The sequence below is a fragment of the Macaca fascicularis genome, chromosome 1 (assembly GCF_037993035.2).
Source record: "Macaca fascicularis isolate 582-1 chromosome 1, T2T-MFA8v1.1".
NCBI classification, from domain to species: domain Eukaryota; kingdom Metazoa; phylum Chordata; class Mammalia; order Primates; family Cercopithecidae; genus Macaca; species Macaca fascicularis.
This window is the reverse complement of record NC_088375.1, coordinates 7105721-7124676: the sequence shown is the minus strand read 5'-3', so window position 1 is coordinate 7124676 and position 18956 is coordinate 7105721. Positions and strand designations below refer to the sequence as shown.

Below are 18956 nucleotides of genomic sequence, written 5' to 3'. Positions count from 1 at the left end.
TTTGTGTTTTTAGTAGAGATGGGATTTCGACATGTTGGCCAGGCTGGTCTTGAACTCCTGACCACCTCGGCCTCCCAAAGTTGAGAACTTACTGTGTAAGTGCTGGGATTACAGGCGTGAGCCACCGCGCCCAGCCTAAATGCGGATTTCCAATTTAGTAGCCTGGGGTGAAGCCTGAGTTTCTTTATTTCTAACAAGTCCCCAGGTCTACACTCCACACACTGAGTAACAAGGATCTCCTTCTGATGTTGTCTCTGTCAGTTCCCTGCCACATTTGTGTCCAGACCATATCTGAAGATCTCTTAGCACAGTGCCTTTTACTTTGTAAAATATACTTTATTTTTTAGAACAAATTTAGAATCACAGCAATATTGAGCAGACGATACAGAGATTCCCCATATATCTCCTGCCAACACATGCATTATCTCCCCCATTATCAAAGTGCCCCACCAGAGTAGTACATTTGCTACAACCCCTGAACCTACATGGACACATCGTTGTCATCTGAAGTCCATAGTTTACATATGGTTCACTCTTGGTGGTATACGTTCCATGGGTTTTAACAAATGTATAATGACATGTACCCACCATGATGGTATTATACAGAGTAGTTTCAATGCCCTAAAAATCCTCTGTGCTTGGCCTGTTCATCCTTCTCTGCCCCCAATCCATGGCAACGACTGATTTTTTTTTTTTTACTGTTTCCATAGTTTTGTTCTTCGCAGAACGTCTTGTAGTTGCAATCATACAGTATACCGCATTTTCAGATTGGTTTATTTCACTTTGTAATGTAAGTTTAAAATTTCTCCATGGAGGCTGGGTGTGGTGGCTCACGTTTGTAATCTCAACACTTTCGGAGGCTGAGGGGGGGCGGATCTTTTGAAGTCAGAAGTTCAAGACCAGCCTGGCCAACATGGTGAAACCCCGTCTCTATTAAAAATACAAAAAAAAAAAAAAAAAAAATTAGCTGGGTGTGGTGGCAGGCGCCTGTGATCCCAGTTACTCTGAAGGCTGAGGTGTAGGAATCACTTGAATCCAGGAGGTGGAGGTTGCAGTGAGCCAAAATGGTGCCAAGGCACTCCAGCCTGGGTGACACAGAGAGACTCCACCTCAAAAAAAAAAAAAAAAAAGTCTTTCACGGTTGTATAACTCATTTATTTTTAGTACTGACTGTACCACTGCTTATTTTTCATTCACTTACTGAAAAACATCTTGGTTGTTTCCAAGTTTTGGCAATTATAAACAAAGCTGCTCTAAACATCCGTGTGCTGGTTGTTGTGTGGACATAAGTTTTCAACTCCTTTGGGTAAACTCCAAAGAGTGCAATTGTTGGATCCTATGGTAAGAATATATTTAGTTTTCGGGCCGGGCGCGGTGGCTCAAGCCTGTAATCCCAGCACTTTGGGAGGCCGAGACGGGCGGATCACAAGGTCAGGAGATCGAGACCATCCTGGCTAACACAGTGAAACCCTGTCTCTACTAAAAAATACAAAAATCTAGCCGGGCGAGGTGGCGGGCGCCTGTAGTCCCAGCTACTCAGGAGGCTGAGGCAGGAGAATGGCGGGAACCCGGGAGGCGGAGCTTGCAGTGAGCTGAGATCCGGCCACTGTACTCCAGGCTGGGCGACAAAGCAAGACTCTGTCTTAACAAAAAAAAAAAAAAAAAAAGAATATATTTAGTTTTCTACGAAACAGCCAAACTGTCTTCTAAAGTAGCTGAACCATTTTGCATTCCCACTAACAATGAATGAGAGAGTTCCTGCTGTTCCACATTCTGCTCAGTCTTTGGTGTTGCCAGTGTTCCAGATTTTGGTCAATGTCACAGATGTGTAGTGGTAGTTCATTGCTGTTTTCAATTGCATTTCCCTGACGACACATGATATGGGGTATCTTTTCAGATGCTTTCTGCTCCCTGTATATCTTCTTTGGTGAGGTGTTTATTAAGGTCTTCTGCAAGTTTCTTTTTTCTGAAAAGTAACTTAACACCATTTTCAGTGGGGTGGTCTGACTTCTTTTTTGAGACACAGACAGTCTCACTCTGTTGCTCAGGCTGGAATGCGGTGGTGCGATCTAGGCTCACTGCAACTTCCACCTCCCGGGTTCAAGTAATTCTCGTGTCTCAGCCTCCTAAGTAGCTGGGATTTCAGGCACCTGCCACCACCTCTGGCTAATTTTTATATTTTTAGTAGAGACGGGGTTTCACCAAGTTGACCAGGCTTGTCTCAAACTAGTGGCCTTCAAGTGATCCACCTGCCTTAGCCTCCCAAAGTGGTGGGATTACAGGCATGAGCCATCATGCCCCGCCTGTCTGATTTCTTATTGTTGAGTTTTAAGAGTTTTTTTTATACTTTGAATGACATTCCTTTATCAGACGTGTCTTTTGCAAATATTTTCTCTAGTCTATGACTTGTCTTTTCATTCTGTTGACAGTGTCTGTCATAAAGCAAAATTTTTCATTTGATAAAGTATAGCTTATCAGTTCTTTCATGAATTGTGATTTTGGTATTGTGCCTAACAAGTCTTCACCAAGGGCTAGGCATGGTGACTCACGCCTGTAATCGCAGGACTTTGGAAGACCGAGGCAGACAGATCACAAGATCAGGAGTTCGAGACCAGCCTGACCAACATGGCAAAACTTAGTCTCTACTAAAAATAGAAGAATTAGAGGGGCATGATGGCACGTTCCTGTAATCGCAGCTACTTGGGAGGCTGAGGCAGGAGAATCACTTGAACCCGGGAGGCGGAGGTTGCAGTGAGCGGAGGTGACACCACCGCACTCCAACCTGGGCGACAGAGCAAGACTCCATCTCAAAAAAAAAAAAAAAAAAAAAAGTCATTACCAAACACCAAGGCCATCTAGATTTTCTCCTATATTATCTTCTAGGAGTTTTATGGTTTTACATTTTACAATTAGACCTATTATTCATTTTGAGTTAACTTTTATAAAGAATGTAGGTCTGTGTCTAGATTTTTGCATGTGGGTGTTCAGTTGTTCCAGTACCATTTGTTGAAAAGACAATCTGTTCTTCACTGTACTGCCTTTGCTTCTTTGTTAAAGATTAGTTAACTCTATTTATGTGGATCTATTTCTGAGCTCTCTATTCTGTTTCATTGATGTTTTTGTCTGTTTCTTCACAAATACCACACTGTCTTGATTAAGGTGCCTTTTTTTTTTTAATTTAGGAAAAAGGGACTTTATTTATTATTATTATTATTATTATTTTTGAGACAAAGTCTTGCTCTGTCTCCCAGGCTGGAGTGCCGTGGCACCATATTGGCTCACTGCAACTTCTACCTCCTGGATTCAAGCGATTCTCATGCCTCAACCTCCCGAGTAACTGGGATTACAGGCATGCCTCACCAAGCCCAGCTAATTTTGTATTTTTAGTGGAGATGAGGTTTCACCATGTTGGCCATGCTGGTCTCAAACTTCTGACCTCATGATCTGCCTACCTTGGCCTCCCAGAGTGTTGGGATTACAGATGTGAGCCACTGCGCCCGCCTCTTTTTTTTTTTTTTCCCTTTAATCAATAATAGGACATCTTGGTCGTGAATGTTCTCTTCTAGGATTGCTTGGCATCACTCAGCACCCTCTCTGAAGCGGCGTGGATTAATTTATGATGGGTTTCGAAGCTTTAGACATGTTACCTTTGGCTTAGCTATTAGGCATGTAAGTTCGCACGTGGTGTAAGCAGGCCCATAGTTCAATGGAGGGGTCTGGTCAGAAGACACATTGTGGGGAGTCAGTAGCATATCGCCGCATACCATAGAAGAGTGAACATAGAAAGGAAAAAGAAGAGAGCCAAGATCTGAGCTCTGGAGCTTTCTGAAATGAAGAGACTGGTGAAATGAGAAGGAACCATAAAGAAGTCTGAGAAGGAGAAAAACCAAATGATGGTAGTAACCCAAAAGCCCAAAGGTGACAGTGTTTTCAGAGGAGGGAGTGGTTGGCAGGGGCACATGCTTCTGCAAGATCATGTGAAATGTGGCTGAGAATTGAACACGAACTCTAACAATGCGCAAGTCACTATGAGCCTTCCAAGAGCTGTCTGGTTGGAGTGGAGAGGATAACAGACTGATTAGGGTCCGTTGAAGGGAGAATCGGAGGAGAAAAATTACAGATGAAATAGGAAATTCTCTGGAAGAGTTTTGCAATCAAAGGAAACAGTGAAATGAGGGAGATACCTGGCTGAGGCTGTGGGTAGGAGAGACGGTCTTTCTGTTGTTGCTCGTTTTCCTTTTTCCTGTTCCTTTTACCTTTTTACAGTTTCTTTTTTCTTTGCCTAAACACTGCTGATAAAGTGTCTGTTTTCTTAAGAATGAATTATTACAGCATATATATATATGTGTGTGTGTATATATGTGTGTGTGTATATATATGTGTGTGTGTATATATATGTGTGTGTGTATATATATGTGTGTGTGTATATATATGTGTGTGTGTGTATATATATGTGTGTGTATATATATATATGTGTGTGTATATATATGTGTGTGTGTGTATATATATGTGTGTGTGTATATATATATGTGTGTGTATATATGTGCGTGTGTGTATATATATATGTATGCTTTTTTCTCTTTTTATTTTCCTTTCTTTTATTTTTTTGAGACAGAGTTTCACACTGTCACCTGGGCTGGAGTGTAATGGCGTGATCTCAGCTCACTGCAACCTCTGCCTCCCGGGTTCAAGTGATTCTCTTGCCTCAGCCTCCCAAGTAGCTGGGATTACAGGCACCTGCCACCACGCCCAGCTAATTTTTTGTATTTTTAGTAGAGACGGGTTTCACATGTTAGCCAGGCTGGTCTCAAACTCCTGACCTCGTGATCCTCCTATCTTGGCCTCCCAAAGTGCTGGGATTACAGGCATGAGCCACCGTGCCTGGCCTATTACAGCATATTTTAATGCTAACGAGAATGTTACAGTAAAGAGAGGGAAACTGATATGGAAAGTGGTGAGAACAAATCTTGGAGTGATGTTCTTGAGACAGAAGGAAGGAATTGGGATCTTTCTCACAAGTGGGTATGTTTTTTTTTTTGATTAAAATAATTCTTTTTTGGCTGGGCATGGTGGCTCACGCCTGTAATCCCAGCACTTTGGGAGGCTGAAGCAGGTGGATCACCTGAAGTCAGGAGTTTGACACCAGCCTGGCCAACATGGTGAACCCTGTCTCTACTAAAAATACAAAAATTAGCCAGGTGTGGTGGTGGGAGCCTGTAATCCCAGCTACTTGGGAGGCTGAGACAGGAAAATTCCTTGAACCCAGGAGGGTTGCAGTGAGCTGAGATCATGCCATTGCACTACAGTCTGGGTGACAAGAGCAAAACTCCACCTCAAAAAAAAAAAAATCTGTTTTTGAGATGGAGTTTCACTGTATTGCCCAGGCTTGTCTCAAATTCCTGGGCTCAATTGATTCTGCTGCCTCAGCCTCCCAAGTAGTTGGTTTTCAATAAGAACATAATTTACCCGTAGAAAAGGAGGGAATGCAGAACATATGAACACAATGCAAGTGGGTGCGTGAGTCGATTTAGTGGTAAGAGTGCGTAAAATTTTTTTTTGTTGTTTCTATTTTTCTCAGTGAAATAAGAAGAAGCAATTGTCTCGTAGTGAGCTGTTCCAACTGTAGTTCACAGAACAGTAACACCAGCATCATGTGGGAGCTTGTTAAAAATGTAGAATCTTCAGAATGAATTGTCTTCCAGCAAAAAAACAAAACAAAACAAAAAAGTAGAATCTTAAAAAAAGAATAAAAAATGCAGAATCTCAGGCTAGACCGCTTCATCATACGCAGACACTACCACCTGATGTAAAGACTAAAATATTCTTTTCCAATCCCATATTGCCATGTTTGTACAACAGACAGACCTCCTTTCTTGAAGGAATAGGAAAGACAGTTTGGTGAAGCATGGAGGACAAGGGCAGAGAGCCTGCTGGGAGAGATATGCAGGTCATGGGAGGAAATGCCTCGGGGCCTCATGCGCTGTGGGTGCTGTTGCCTGAGCAGAGCATTTCTTCCCAAATTTGTCATCAGTTTGAACAGTTCATCTTGTAAATTATAGTTAAATTTTAAATATCTTTCAATGAAAGAAATAGAGTCTACATTTCATAATTGGCAAACTAAATTTAAAATACCACACATCGTAACATGGTCCTATTGCCCATATCTGGGGCATAATTTGTACCACATGTGATTTACCTCTCAAGTTCTATGACATTCAAAGTGGTCTATGTTCTGTTCAGTAAGATGAGATCTGTAAGCACATGCTCCAATATCACAAGAATATGGAATTTCCCTCCCTTCCTTCCCTTCCTTCCTTCCTTCCTTCCTTCCTTCCTTCCTTCCTTCCTTCCTTCCTTCCTTCCTTCCTTCCTTCCTTTCTTCCTTCCTTCCTCCCTCCCTCTCTCCCTCCCTTCCTTCCTTTTCTCTCTCTTTCTCCCTTTCTTCCTTCCTTTCTTTCTCTTTATTTCTTTTTTTCTCTTTATTTCTTTCTCTTTCTTTCTTTCCCTCTCTCCCTCCCTTCCTTTTCTTTTCCTTCCTTTTCTCTCTTTCCTTTTCTTTCTCTTTCTTTCTTTCTCTTTCTTTCTTTTCTTTCTTTCTTTCTTTCTTTCTTTCTTTCTTTCTTTCTTTCTTTCTTTCTTTCTCTCTCCCTCCCTTTTTCCTTCCTTTCTCTTTCTTTTCCTCTTTCTTTCTTTCTCTCTCTCTCTTTCTTTCCCTTCCTTCCTTTCTTTCTTTCTTTCTTTCTTTCTTTCTTTCTTTCTTTCTTTCTTTCTTTCTTTCTTTCTTTCTTTCTTTCTTTCTTTCTTTCTTTCTTTCTTTCTCTTCTCCTTCTCCTTCTCCTTCTCCTTCTCCTTCTTCTTCTTCTTCCTCTCTCTCTCTCTCTTTCTTCTTTCTGATGGAGTCTTGCTCTGTCACCCAGGCTGGAATGCAGTGGCGCGATCTCAGCTGACTGCAACCTCCTCCTCTGGGGTTCAAATGATTCTCCTGCCTCAGCCTCTCGAGTAGCTGGGATTATAGGTGCCTGCCACTACACCAGGCTAATTTTTGTATTTTTAGTAGAGATGGAGTTTCAGCATGTTGGCTGAGCTGGTCTCAAACTCCTGACCTCAAGTAATCTGTCTGCCTCGGCCTCTCAAAGTGCTGGGATTACAGGTGTGAGTTTTGGAGCTCAGAAGAAGACAGAAAAATGAGGTAAAGTGGAGATTTTCTTAGAGACTGGTTGAATAGCTGTGACCAAAATACTGATAGTGATCTGGAGAGTGAAGGCTGGGCTGAGGAGGTCTCAGATGAAAATGAGAAACTTATTGGGACTGAAGCAAAGGTCATGCCTGTTACGTCTTATCAAAGTTGTTGGATGAATTGCTTTCATGCCCTAGGGATATATAAAAGTTTGAACTTGAAAGTGATGATTTAGGGTTTCTGATGGAAGAAATGTCTAAGCAGCAAAGCATTCGAGATGTGGCCTAACTGCTTCTAACAATCTATGCTCACATCTTGGAGCAAAAAAATAAGCTGTAACTTGTATTTACAAGGGAATCATAGTGTAAAAGCTTGAATACTTTGCAGCCTAGCCATGTGGCAGAAAAATAAAAAGCTTTTATAAGAGAGGAACTCAAGCAGGCTGTGGAACAACCACTTGTTAGAGATATTTGCATAATTAAACAAAAGCAAGTGTTGATAGCCAAGACAATGGGAAAGAGGACTCAAGGCATTTTAGAAATCTAGAGGCAGCCCCCCATCACAGGCCCTGAGGCCTAAAAGAAGAGAATAATTTCCGGGATCAGGGCTAGGACCCTGCTGCATTGGGTAGCCTTGGGACATGGCTCCCTGCATCCTGGTCACTGCTCCAGCTCCAGATATAGGTCAAATTGGCCCAGTTACAACTCCAGTCACTGCTTCAGAGGGTGCAAGCCATAAGCCTTGATAGCTTCCATGTGGTGTTAGGCCTATGGGTGTACAAAATACAAGAGTTGAGACTTGGGAGCCTCCACCTTTATTCAAAGGATGTAGGCAAAAGCCTGGGTGTCCAGGCAGAAGCATGCTGCAGGGATGCTCTCATGGAGCTCTCATGGAGAACCTCTACTAAAACAATGCAGAGAAGAAATGTGGGGTTATAGCCCCCACACAGGCTTCCCACTGGGGCATGGCCTAGTAGATCTATGAGGAGAGAATCATAGTCCTCTAGACCCCAGAATGGTGGATCTAGCTACAGCTTGCACCCTGCACCTGGAAAAACCAGAGGCACACAATACCAGCCCATGAGAGCAGCTGTGGGGGCTGAACCATGCAGAGCCACAAGGTCAGACCTTCCCAAGGCATTAGTGTACCCTGGAAATGGGACAAAGAGAAAAATATAACTATTTTGGAGCCTTATAATTCAATAACTGCCCTTCTGGGTTTCAGACTTGCGTGGGTCCTGCGGCCTCTTGCTTTTGGCTGATTTCTTCCTTTTAGAATAGGAGTATTTACCCAATGTCTATACTCCCTTTATATCTTGGAAGTACCTAACTTGTTTTTCATTTTCCAGGCTTATAGGAGGAAGAAACTAGCTTTGTCTTAGATGAGACTTTCAACTTTCGAGTAAAGGCTGAAAGGAGTTAAGACCTTGGGGATTATTAGGAGGTCATGATTGTAGTTTGAAAAATGAGAAGGATATGAGATTTGGAATGGCCAAGGGCAAAATGATATAGTTTGGGTGTGTGTTCCCACCAAAATCTCATATTGCAATGTAATCTTCAATGTTGGAGGTGGGTTAAGTGGGGAGGTGATTGAATCATGAGGACAGGATTTCTGCGAACTGTTTGGTATCATTTCCTTTGGTGACACCTCACAATAGTAAGTTTTCATGAGAGCTGGTCATTTAAAAGTGTGTAGGACTCCCCACCTCTGGCCCTCTCACTTACCATGTGATGTGCAAACACCAGATTTATCTTTCGCCTTGATTGTCAGCTGTCAGAGGCTTCCCCAGAAGCAGAAACCAGTGCTATGCTTTCTGTACAGTCTGTAGAACTATGAGCCAGTAAAACCTCTTTTCTTTATAAATTACCCAGTCTCAGATTATTTCTTTATAAGAGTGCGACAATGGCCTAATATATCTACCAAAAAAACTATTAGAACTAATAAATTGAGTAAATTTGCAGATTACAAAATCAATATATACAAATCAGTAGGATTTCTATCTGCTGACAGTCAACAAACTGAAAAAGAATTAAAAAAAGTAATCCTATTTGCAATAGCCACAAATAAAATGTGTGGGAATTAACCAAAGAAATGAAAGTTCTCAACAATTAAAACTAAAAAACACTGATAAAAGAAGGCCAGGCGTGGTGGCTCAAGCCTGTAATCCCAGCACTTTGGGAGGCCGAGGCGGGCGGATCACAAGGTCAGGAGATCGAGACCACAGTGAAACCCCGTCTCTACTAAAAATACAAAAAATTAGCCGGGCGCGGTGGCGGGCGCCTGTAGTCCCAGCTACTCAGGAGGCTGAGGCAGGAGAATGGCGGGAACCCGGGAGGCGGAGCTTGCAGTGAGCCGAGATCGCGCCACTGCACTCCAGCCTGGGCAACAGCGTGAGACTCCGTCTCAAACAAACAAACAAAAAAAGAAATGAAAGAGGATACAAAAAATGAAAAGATATTTCCATGTTCACAGATTGGAAGAATCAGTATTTTAAAAATGTCCATACAATTCAAAGCAATCTATAGATTTCATGCCATCCTTATCAAAATAACAATGGCATTCCTCACAGAAATAGAAAAAAGAATTCTGAAATTTATATGGAACCACAAAACACCATAATAGCCAAAGCTATGCTGAGTAAATAAAACAAAACTGGAGGAATCCCATTACCTGGCTTCAGATTATACTACTGAGCTACAGTAATTAAAATGTCATGACACTAGCATAAAAACAGACATAAAGACAATTTCAGTGGACTAGAGAACCCAGAAACAAACCCAAACACCTACAGTAAACTTTTCAACAAAAGTGCCAAGAACATACAATGAAAAATAAGACAGTTTCTTCACTATAAATAGGGCTGGAAAAACTGGCAAGCCATAGGCAGAAGAATGAAACTAGAACCCTATTTTTTGCCACATAAAAAAAAAGAAATTAAAATAGATTAAAGACTTAAACTTAACACCTCAAACTATCAAACTTTTACAAGAAAACACTGGGAAAGCCCTCTAGGGCACAGGTTTGGGCAAACGTTTCTTAAATAATGCCCCATAAACACAGACAACCAAAGCAAACATGGACAAATGGGATTACAGCAAGTCAGAAAGCTTTTTTTTTTTTTTTTTTTTTTTTTAACAGTGAAGGAAACAATCAACAAAGTGAAGAGAAAACCCCAAAAATGGGAGAAAATATTTGTAAATTACTCATCTGAAAAGGGATTAATAGCTACATGATATGGTTAGGCTTTGTGTCCCCACTCAAATCTCATATTGACCCCTCTACCCCTCTGGCTGGTTGACCTCTTACTGGGGAGAGATTTATTGACTCAGGTGTCCAAGCCATGGTGACCTTCACAGATTATAAAGCAGAGAAAGTGTTACTTTTGTTCCTGACCCCTCAGGGGAAAAAAATAAGTTAAGAATGAGCTGTCACATTTACCACCTGAGGTGTTGTCTCAAGTAAATTCTGAGGTTTGGGCCACGCCGGCTCTGGGAAATGCACTAACACCTCCCCCATTCAAATCCAACTTCAGCCTAGTGCTCCTTAACATCAGAAGAGACAGTACACTTTAAGGTAAGAAGCATGAGGGGCAATTCAACCCCTCATTGCCAAATTTTTGCCATATGACTTATTAAGGCCATGAGAGTCTCCTTATAATACTCCCATGTTACCAGATTAAAAGCCTAATGGCAAGTACAGATTTGTCAGAAATCTCAGAGGATTAATAAATGCAGTTGTTGTCTCCATACACCTCATTGTCCCCAATCCTTACCCAAGTCCCAGGGATGTGAAAACTGGTTTACATTCTTAGATGTGAAGAATGCATTTTTCTGCGTCTCAATGCATCCAGATTCACAATATGTTTGCCTTTGAATGGACTGATCCAGATACTCATTCAGCCTCAAAACGCACCTGGACAGTCCTCTCTGAAGGGTTCTGGGATAGCCCCCACTTATTTGAAAATGCTCTAGCTAAGGACTTAAGAAATCTACACTGCAAAGGGGCACAATTATTCAGTATGTAGATGACTTGGTCATTGCTAGCCCAACTAAAGAAGACTTGGATAATAATACTGTTAAACTGATAAATTTCCTGGGAACTAGGAGATATAGGGTATCGCATACAGGGCTCAGATTTTTACTCAAAGACTCAAACACTTGGAATTTGTCTTAACCCCTGGAACTGATCAACATCCCTAGAAGGAAAAAAAAGTCTTTTAGTCATCCACGAGTCCCAGTCCAACAAAGGACTGTGGACCTTTTTAGGGGATGGCTGGGTACTGCTGCTTATGGGTGCCCAGATCTGGACATGTAGCCAAGCCTTTATATAATACACTAAAAGGGAAAGATTTAGAGATTTTTGAACGTAATGAGAACTGCAAGCAAACCTTCGACACTCTCAAAGAGAAATTGGGCTCTGCTGCAGCCTTGGGAGTCCCCAAGTTGGATGAACCATTTTTTCTTTATGTGGCCAAAAAGCAAGGCATAGGCTTTGGGTAATCTTGTCCCCAAACGGGGGAACATTCCAAGGCCAGCAGCCTCCTTTTCTAAGCAGATAGACCAGGTGGCCTCAGAGTGACCTAGATGTCTTAGAGCTGTTGCTGCTACAACTTTCCTAGTAGGCAAAGCTAACAAACTAACATCAGGATAGCCCCTAAAGGTTTTGGACCCCACACCAAGGGAAGGTGGTCCTAGAAGCTAAAGGGCACCAGTGGATAATAGGGGAACATTTATTAAAGTATCAGGCCTTATTGCTAGACACTCCAGACATAACCCTTAAAGTCTGCCAAACCATAAACCCAGCCACTTATCTGCCAGAGTCCATAGGTGCTCCCAGCCTTTCTGGCACACAGGTTGTATTAGTCTGTTCTCATGCTGCTAATAAAGACAAATGAGGCTGGGTAATTTATAAAGGAAAGAGATTTAATTGACTCACAATTTCACATGGCTGGGGAGGCCTCACAATCACGGCAGAAGGCAAATGGGGAACAAAGTCACATCTTAGATGGCAGCAGGCACAAGAGTTTGTGTAGGGAAACTCCCCTTCTGGGGCCTATTATGGGGAGGGGGGAGGGGGGAGGGGTTGCATTGGGAGTTATACCTGATGTAAATGACAAGTTGATGGGTACTGACGAGTTGATGGGTGCAGCACACCAACATGGCACAAGTATACGTATGTAACAAAACTGCACGTTATGAACATGTACCCTAGAACTTAAAGTATAATAAAAAAAATAAAAAAATAAAAAGGCAAAACTGCATTATCTCTACTTTAGAATAAAAGTAACTAAATTCTACAATAATAAAGAGACTTAAAGCAAAAAAACATAAATAAATAAATAAATAAATAAATAAATAAATAAATAAAATAAAATAAAACCATCAGCTGTAATCCCAGCACTCTGGGAGGCCGAGGAGGGTGGGTCACCTGAAGTCAGGAGTTCGAGACCAGCCTGGCCAACATGGTGAAACCCTGTCTCCACTGAAAATACAAAAATTAGCTAGGCATGGTGGTGGCGCCTGTAATCCCAGCTACTCGGGGGACTGAGACAGGAGAATCACTTGAACCCAGGAGACAGATAGCATTAAGCTGAGATGGCACCACTGCACACCAGCCTGGGCAACAGAGCAAGATTGTGTCTCAAAAAAGCAAAACAAAGCAAAACAAAAAAAACCATCGGATCTCATGAGGCTTATTCACTGTCATGAGGCCAGCATGGGAAAGACCCACCCCCGATTCAATGACCTCCCACTGGGTCCCCCCCACAATGCATGGGGATTACGGGAGCTACAACCGAACATAAGATTTGAATGGGGACACGGCCAAACCATGTCACAGGTTATGAAACAAAGTTATTCTAGCAGGCCAGACTGAAGAGAGATGAGCCCCTTGACCATCCCAAGGAAGAGTGGTTAACAGATGCAAGCTGTTTTATGCATCGGGGAAACAGGAGCGCTACATATGCTATCATTAGTCAGCACAAGAGAATCAAGGCACAAACCTTGCTGGCCTCTACGTCAGCTCAAAGCTGAGTTAATTGAACTTACTAGAGCCCTGCAGTTGGGAAGGGATTTAAAAGTTAACATTCACACTGATTCCAAGTGTGATATTTTAGCGTTTCGTGCTTATGCTGCAATTTGGAATGGGTAGGGACTCCTGACCACCGAGGGCTTTTCCAGACAATATCACTCAGGTTTTGAGTTTGTTAGAATGCTGCTTTGCTGTCAAAAAAAAAAAAAAAAAAAAAAAGTGACTACAATTCGCTGCAGATGACATCAAAAGAGAGACTGACCATGTAAAAGGAAATGCTCTCACAGATGCGGCAGCCAAGGCCACTGCACTGAAAGGGGCAATGAAGCTGATGGGCACGCTGGTCAGCACACATAGAGCTGGGCCAGAATTCTCTGAAGAACTAAGCCGGGCCAGGGATTGCAGTTTAGTCCAGGGCCCCTCTGGCTGGCTGACTGATGGTAATAAATTACTAATGCCGAGTACCAATCATAGGAAAGTAATTCACCACTTTCATGATGCTTTTCACCCTAGAAGGATTCTTTGTTTCAGTGAATGTCTCATTCGTTTGTGGGGATGAATCTTTTCAAGACACTAAAACAGATGACTCAGCCCTGTAAGCTCTGTGCCTGAAACAACCCAAACAGCCAGCAATTTTCTACTCCTCCAGTTAAACCTGTCCAATACTGAGGAACCTAGCCAGGTGAGGACTGGCGACTCTAATTTACTCACAACCCTTTCTGCAGGGGATTCAAATATTTGCTAATGCTCACTGATACCTTCACTGGTTAGATCGAGGCATTCCCCACCCTATCTGAAAAGTGTTTACTGGAAGAAATAATTCCTCAGTTTGGGTCATCTAAAAGCCTGCAAAGTGACAGTGGCCCATCTTTCACAGCAGGTGTATCCCAACACCTATCCTCAGCTTTAGGAATCCAACATCACCTTCACTCTTCGTGGAGACCACGGCCCTCTGGACAGGTGAAAGTACTAGTCATACTCTAAAGACTCTAGCTAAGTCAGAGGCATGACTATCCCTAACACCCATAGCTTACTGCAGGTTTGAACTGCTCCAAAGGAAAACTTATGTAAGTCCTGTTGAGTCATATGGAAGGCCTTTTCTAACCACAGATCTAATAGATGAAAGGATTCATCAATTACAAAATACGTCCTCAGTCTAGGACAGGTGCGAAGGCAATCTGTGAATATGGAAACACGAGGCTTCCCCTCCCACAGGAGAGGAAAATTCAGTTTCAGCTCAGCTAGGGATGTAGTCTTACTAAAGACGTGGGAGGAAGTTCTCCAGCTGACCCGCTTTCCCCAGCCTGGAAAGGACCAGGGCAAGGTCACCTGAGCTCTCCAACAGACATTAAACGCCAAGGGATTCACAGGTGTGTGGAAGTAAAGCTGCTGCTTATTCTGGGAGCCCAACCCGAGGCTGGGGGAGGTGGGCGCGGGGCTATTTCAGCGTTGGTGGAACACAGGCCCTGTCATTGCGCGTCTGTCTGCTCCTCCTTCTCGCGTTTCTCCTGCCACCCTAGTCCCGCCTTGGCCATGAGGCAGACCGGGCAGTGCGGGAACCAAATCGGCGTCAAGGTTGGCGGCGGGCGGGGTGGGGGGGACCTGACAGGTGGCCCGGGAAGCTGCTGGCAGTGGCGGGGCGGCGCCCCTGCATTGCCACCCCTGGGCTCCCTGCCCCGGACCCGGTGGAGCTGGGAGGCTGGCCTGGTGGCCAGGGCGGACCCCCAGGGACCCAGTGGCCTGGGGAGGGGGTGGGAGAGGGGCTGGGGAGCCTCCAGCTCTCTGTCCTGACTCAGCCCCGGCCAGTCTGGCCCCTCGTGTCTCTTGCAGTTCTGGGAGGTGATCTCTGATGAACGTGCCATCGACTCCGCTGGCACCTACCACGGGGACAGGGACCTGCTGCTGTAGTGTATCAACGTGCGAGGCCAGCGGTGAGACCCCAGTCCTTCCCCCACTGCCCTCCTGGGCACAGTGGCCCTCCCCTCGCTGATGCCCTTCTGCGCCCCCTCAGGTGGCAGGTAAGTGCCTCGCGCTGTGCTAGTTGATCTGGAACCGAGCACTCTGAACTCTGTGCGCTCCGGGCCCTTCAGGCGGATCTTCAGGCTGGACAACTTCGTTTTCGGTGAGTTGTGGGTAGAGACTGGGGTGTGGCTCCTTAGCCAGGGCAGCTCAGAGTCAAGGAGTGCCCCAAGGTCATGGCTGTGAGAACTGTGGAGCCAGGGCCCCTCAACACCCTCCTATCCTCTGAGTCCTCAATCTCCCTCTCCTCAACGGGCTTTGGGAGGAAGGCCCAGGTGTCTGCCCGAGGAGAGGAGCTGCTGATGTAACCTCCCTGCAGGGAGCTGAGTGGGGGCCGTGGCTGCTGCTTTCCTTGGGAATGATGTAACCTCCCTGCAGGGAGGTCTGTTATTAGGCTGTCTCAGGTTTGGCTCCTGACTTAATTTCTTTCCTTTTTTTAATTTTTATTTTTTATTATACTTTAAGTTCTGGGATACATGTGCAGAACGTGCAGGTTTGTTACATTGGTACACACGTGCCATGGTGGTTTGCTGCACTCATCAACCCGTCATCTACATTAGGTATTTCTCCTAATGCTGTCTCTTCCCCTTTTCCCCACCCCCTGACAAGCCCCTGTGCGTTATGTTCCCCTCCCTGCGTCCATGTGATCTCATTGTTCAACTCCCACTTATGAGTGAGAATATGCAGTGTTCGGTTTTCTGTTCTTGTGTTAGTTTGCTGAGCATGGTTTTCAGCTTCATGTCCCTGCGAAGGATATGAACTCATCGTTTTTTATGGCTGCATAGTATTCCGTGGTGTATATGTGCCACATTCTTTATCCAGTCTATCACTGATGGGCATTTGGGTTGGTTCTAAGTCTTTGCTATTGTGAACAGTGCCGCAATAAACATGTGTGCATGTGTCTTTATAGCAGCATGATTTATAATCCTTTGGGTATATACCCAGTAATGGGATTGCTGGGTCAAATGGTATTTTCTGGTTCTAGATGCTTGAGGAATCGCCACACTGTCATTCACAATGGTTGAACTAGTTTACAGTCCCACCAACAGTGTAAAAGTGTTCCTATTTCTCCACATCCTCTCCAGCACCTGTTGTTTCCTGACTTTTTAATGATTGCCATTCTAACTGGCGTGAGATGGTATCTCATTGTGGTTTTGATTTGCATTTCTCTGACCAGTGATGATCATTTTTTCATGTTTGTTGGCTGCATAAATGTCTTGAGAAGTGTCTGTTCATGTCCTTTACCCACTTTTTGATGGGGTTGTTTTTTTCTTGTAAACTTAAATTCTTTGTAGATTCTGGATATTAGCCCTTTGTCAGATGGATAGATTGTAAAAATGTTCTCCCATTCTGTAGGTTGTCTGCTCACTCTGACAGTTTCTTCTGTGCAGCAGCTCTTTAGTTTAATCAGATCCCATTTGTCAGTTTTGGCTTTTGTTGCTATTGCTTTTGGTGCTTTACTGGCTTAATTTCCAACAGGGGAGGCTGCTGTCCTGTAACTTTGGGGGAGGGGGTCCACCTGCTCCATGTGTACGGTGAATGGTGCTTTCACCTCACGCATGACACTTGGCCTTTTTTGCATTGTGGCAGTGACCACTGCTGAGCGTATACCTGGCCGTCGAGTGACTGGCTATACTGTCTTACAGGTCAGAGTGTGGCCGGGAACAACTGGGCCACGGGGTACTATCCAGAAAGTGAGCAGCTGATGGAGTCGGGGTTGGACACTGAGGCGGGAGGCTGAGAGCTGTGACTGCCTGCAGGGTTTCCAGCTGGCCCACTCCCTGGGTGGGGGATGGGTTCCCTTCTGCTCAGTAAGATGCAGGAAGTACCCAGATAGGATCATAAACACATTCAGCGTCCTGCCCTCGCCCAAGGTGTCAGACAGCGTAGTGGGGCCCTACAATGCCATCCTCTCAATCCACCAGCTCATAGAAAATGCACATGGAACCTTTTGTATTGATAACAAAGCACCGTACAATATTTGTTCCAGAACCCTACAACGGCCCACACTCTATGGTGACTTGAATCACCTGGTAGCTGCTACCATGAGTGGGGTCACCACATGCCTGCGCTTCCCAGGCCAGCTGAATGCTGACCTGCACAAGCTGGCCAAGAACATGGTCCCATTTCCCCGGCTGCTCTTCTTCATGCCTAGCTTTGCTCCACTGACCAACTGGGGCAGCCGGCAGTACCAGGCCCTGACGGTGGTTGAACTTATCCAGCAGATGTTTGATGCTAAGAATGTGATGGCTGCCTGTGACCCCCGTCATGGCTGCTACCTAACGGTGGCTGCCATTTTCAGAGATAGCATGTCCATGAAGGAAGTAGATGAGCAGATGCTCAATCTTCAAAAGAACAGCAGCCACTGTGCTCATCGGCTCCCTCACAATGTACAAACAGCCGCCTGTGACACCCCACCCAAAGGGCTAGAAATATCAGCCACTGGTATCAACACCACCATGGCCATCCGGGAGCTTTTCAAGCGTATTATGGAGAAGTTCACAGTCATGTTTAGGTGCAAGGCCTTTCTCCACTGGTACACATACGAGGGCATGGATGAGATGGAATTTATTGAGGCCGAGAGCAACGTGAAAAATCTTATGGCAGAGTACCAGCAGTGCCAGGACACCACGCCGAGGAGGAGGAGTTCGAGCAGTCTGCTGAGGAGGAGGTGGCCTAGAAGCTTCTTTTCTGGGTAAAGGGGGGAAGCGGTGTGGATTCTTTAGTGTGTTCTGATAGCCATGTGTCACTACGCACTTTTTCTTTGTGTCTTTATATCTCTTCCTGTTGCACTTTAAAGCATTTTCATAGAATGTGATTTTACCTGATAAAGCATCCTTAGAGCATCTGGTTTCACCTCCTACTTCTTTCTATTGGCCCTCTGGGTGCCGCTGCCAGATGGGCAGAGTGGTCCTGTAAGGCTGCAGCTGTCTTGGGCTTATCACATGCCCAGGAACAAGCATTCCAGTGGCTCCAGGAGGGGTCAGCATGGGCTGTGGACATGGCAGGAAGGCTTCATGTGAACCTGAGGCTGCCCTGGGCTTTGGGCAGCTACGTGGTAGGAAACCTGTTCCTGAAGGCGAGCCTTGGCTTATCCCACGTACTGAACTTCCAGGGGACCAGTTGGCCCTCTGTTTCTGGAACTTTAGAAGTGGCCGGTGAGCCCAGTGGACAATGTCCTCAACGTCCCACCTTAGGGTAGGAATGTGGCCAGACAGCTGGCCCTGAGCCGGCAATGAAGAGTGAGCAAGTAGGGCCCCAGGCACCCCTCACCATGATGGCCTGTGTGTGTCCGTGTGGCCTCATTCTCTTAATGAGGTGGGCATGGGGTATCTGGCAGGGACTAGAGGGCAGGAATCAAGCCCCCTGTGTACTCACAGGCACTGAACCCCATGGAGAAGGGGATTAAGCCCTGGAGGCCACAGATGCAGTTGCTGGGGCTGTGTTCGGGGCAGTCTCTCTCCAAAGGCACAGATGGGGTTTCCGGGCAGGACCTGAGGAGACGGGCAGGTGCTCACAAGTGCTGTTTCCCCCACATGGCAACCAGTGAGGAGAAAAATGCCCAGTGGAGGTCTGACCCGCCCCAGTCTGGAGGGCCGATGCTCTCTGGAAAGTTGGCTACTGACACTGTCTCTTGTCTCCCTGTCCCCCACTCCAAAATCTCAGGGCAAGAATAACCCAAGACTGTCAGGATGAGACTGGTGAGGGCGGCACCTTTGGGGATAGGCCC

The 18956-nt window shown here is 45.0% G+C and overlaps 1 pseudogene; it reads left to right on the top strand.

Annotated features, from left to right (window-relative positions):
- The first annotated feature begins 14581 nt into the window (after positions 1-14581).
- On the top strand, positions 14582-17906 carry LOC102124079 (tubulin beta-8 chain-like; annotated as a pseudogene).
- The last annotated feature ends 1050 nt before the right edge of the window (positions 17907-18956 follow it).